Raw genomic sequence first — 4079 nt, 5'->3', positions numbered from 1 at the left:
TCGAAGCACCTTAACTTTTTATTATATATATATATATATATATATATATATATATATATATATATATATATATATATATATATATACATACATACATATATATATATATACTGACTGCAGACAGTACTGTTTCGGCCTTTTGGGCCTCATCAGTGCAGTGCTGAAGACTAGGATGGAGGCTAATCTTAAAAAGTCGCCCCAAATACTACACATGTGGTAGTATCTAAGCCATTACCAGAGTGCTCAAACTAGCGAACTAGTGAGCATGCGCAATTGCAACAGTAAGTTTTTTTGTTTTTTTTTTTTTCAGGTAGCGAAATCATTGACCGAGTCTCGGTGTTTCCAGATAAACCGCCAATAGTAGGTCTTGCTGAAAATCAGATAAGGAAAAAAAAACTGATTTATGAACCGTCCAAATTAAACTAGGATTTTCAACAGGTCCGCATCCCGCACTACAATAATTTCGGTCCCACGCGCATGGGCCCTGCTCGGAATCATTTTCCTGATTCGGCCTGGTTTATCTCACATTTCTCCGCCTAACGTTTAAGTCGATTGTGATATTTTAACCTCTAATGTGAGCGATTTTGTAGCCAGAGGTAAAAAAATTGACTAGCCAGGGCTGTAGCGTGTTCAAATCTCGGATGCTTCAGGTTTTTTGTACAGAACTGACACTCCACGGAGACTTATCCAGAATTTATTCGGAGTACGCGAAATTAAAAGTATAACTGCGAGCTGAGTGAACTCCGGTAATAGAACATATGTTTGGGTTAGGGAACCAAAAACTTTTCAGACTTGTATAAAAAAAGATATTCTGGAAATTTCCTTTGAGTTACAATTCTTTACATATTGAATGATTGAATGCTGTTGACTGTCAGAAGAGGCCGTGTGTTATCTTTCGGTTGCTAATTTCCTTTCTGTTTCTGACTTGATTCACGTCTTTTCGTGACCGTTGTGAATGGCTTCCTTCCTTTCCTCGTCAGGATTATTAAAAGATACAAATTTTAGCATATCAATTTTTGGCGAGCTTCTTAACTTTCGTTTTCGAGATTTCGTAATAAGATTTTGACTGTTCGCAATCAGTTTTTTGAAGCATAACTTAACTGACACATTAATTCATTGCAATTCACAGTCCAACACGTTAATCATTAGGTCATGTTTTCATAACTTCAATCAATAAATAGTCATTTCTCAGTTGCTAAACTAAGAGAGACTACTCACTCACCTTTAAGCTGGTGTTCACGAGTAATGAATCTTGAGCAAATGCAGTATCTGCTTTCGTCTTCTCTCTGAGATGGAAATGATATATCGCGTGAACATGACGTAGAGATACTTATATGTTATTTGCCGGCCGGGAGTTCTGTATTGGGAAAATCTGTGCCCTCGCCTTGCGGTCTCGGGCCGTAATCAGACCGAGGACACAGTTTTTCGCAAAACGGACCGACCAACAACGGAAAATAAATAAAATAATGGGTTTATTTTTCTTCTCTACGATATTGCTTTGAAAATAACTTTTCTGTTGAATTTTTAAAATAATAATAATAATAGAGAGATTAAGCATGACGTTACGTCAAACGGCAAACGGCAAAGATTACCTCTGATTTTTTATTGTTTTCTTGTAATCCTTAAATAAAGCACACAAAAATAGAAAAATGCCTCCTACTATTCACCCCAAATACAAATATTTTCACTCTCCTGTACAGACAGCTGAAGACAGACGGCAAAAGTTTCATTTTTGCCGTTTGCTGTTTAACGTAACGTCATGCTTAATCTCTTTAATAATAATAATAATAATAATAATAGTAATAATAATAATATAAATAATAATAATAACAATAAAATTAATACTTTATTCATATAGCGCTATATCTATCGCTATCCAATAGCGCTTTACAATGATTTTAAAACATGACTAAAATAAAATAACTAATAAAATAACTAAGCTGTAAAAAACATTCTTATTAATTAAAACCGTTCAGTTCAATTCTTGACTTTGTGTTGAATGTTTACATTTTACGGTGTTTTACGCGAAACAAAAAGTTTGAAAATTTGCCAAAGTTGGAAATTTCGGAGCGGTCCTTACTCGGGGTCCACCGGATCGCTTTAGCGCACGCGATTAGTCAATCAGATTTAAGGATCTAGGATTCCGGACCACTGAGAAGCTGGAGATGAAATAAGAGCTGTTACTGACCAATTCAGGCGAGTGTAGAATATCTAAATCTTGATCAAGAGTGGTGATCACATTGAACTAAGTCAACATTTGTAATCAGTTTTCAATACAATTGATCTAGGTCATGACATCATCACAAAAATCAAGAAAACTATAATTAGTATAAAGTGACAGAAACTACTCACTCACCTTCAAGCTAGTGTAGCTGGGTAAATAATCTTCAGCGAATATAAAGTCTGTCCTTTCTTCCCTCTGTTCAACTGATAGAAATAAATACATTGTGTGAACAAGCACGAAGCACAAAAAGAAATGTTCTACTCTTTAGCTACACATGGTGCTGAGGTACATTAATGAACTCGGTTGATATTTCTATAACTGGATCGAGCAAGTTTTATAAGAAGCTGCTCTAGACGGTTCGGTTAAATTATTTGGGAAGCAGCGCAAAAACGGCTAGAGATGAGGGAGAGGTATGTTTTCCCCGCATTCCACACCCCACCCATATTTTCTCTCGCTGTTTTTCTGCGCTGATCCTCAACTAACCGAAATCATGGAACAAGCTAACTTTTCTAACACCAGAAAAACGCCGGGCTGCTGAAAACGTCTGGTGATACTGATTACTGTGTCACTGACCGCGTCTGGCTAGTGTGCTAACAAACATTGACTTCTTGCAATAAAAAACAAGAATTGACGGACCGAGCTGCTTTGTTTTGGTCGTGTCATATATTTTGTTCAACTTAAAAAAGGTCAATTTTCCATAGGAATGTTGTAGTATCACTAGTATGTTGATAAAGCCAACTGCCGTCCAAAATTTAATCATATTTATATTGAGCCAGATGAAGAACTGTTGTCTTATTTCCAGTCAAAAACGCATAAGGTGAGAATGGTCAAAATAACTCAACTGAGAAACACGATGCATTTAGCGACGGTTTTGTAGTGATTAATATACCTCACTCCAGATTAACAAACTTTTTTGATTAGCAGGGGCCTTATCTCACGCAAAGATCTGTGTCCAACGCTACATGCCCTTGTGCATATTCGCAATCCAACGTTACCAGGTCTCCCCTTTGCTTAACCGTAGTGGATCTGAGTTAGATGATAAATATGGCCTTCGATGTGTCCACTCATTGAAGTGGGAGCTTTGAAATCAAGTGGAAGCTTTATTCAACCGAATTCCATCAGGCTAAAATTTAATTAATTATTAGTAATTACACCCTAACTTGCATTGTAACTTTCGTTTATAAGTTCCAAAATCCGGTTCTCTGATTAACATTCGGCTTTCTGCACCGATAACAATGGACATGCTGTATCACACAACACCTAATGGCATACGTTTCAATTCTTCTGCCATTAGTGAGCAATGTATTACCAATATTATAATAACAGCTTATTAAAATATGACTTACTGTAATAAAGTTTTTATCGTCGACTCTTTCTGTTGAAGTCTCTCAAACTCTGTGAGCGATTACTAAGCAATCAGTGTTCTTCTCCGACCAAGTGGAAGTTATAGAACATCCTCAGCTTTGATTCGGTTTTGTTTTATCGCCTTGGACAATGTTTTTATTTACACATTTAGGTTTTGGATTTCAGTTTCGGCATGCAGCTATAGATTTCAGTTTCCGCATTTCACAGTTTTTGGTAGTTAGATTCGAGACTGATTTCCGTTTTTAGCGGTTGGTTTTTAGATTTCACTTGATTTTCAGCATGTAAGGTTTTAGATTTTTGTTTGGGCCGCAGATTCAAAACCCAAAGTTAGAAATATGATAAAATGAATTTTTGTCATCAGTACTACCCTCCGGCCCTCCATGTCCAGAAGAGAGCAATGGCGTCTCAGTACAAAACCAACAAGTTCATATTTTTCAATGTCTAATTGGACATTACCAAAGTTTTGCTATCATTAATGTTGAGTGGAAAC

Source organism: Orbicella franksi, chromosome 4 (assembly GCF_964199315.1).
Source record: "Orbicella franksi chromosome 4, jaOrbFran1.1, whole genome shotgun sequence".
NCBI classification, from domain to species: domain Eukaryota; kingdom Metazoa; phylum Cnidaria; class Anthozoa; order Scleractinia; family Merulinidae; genus Orbicella; species Orbicella franksi.
Note: the sequence above shows the minus strand (reverse complement) of the source record.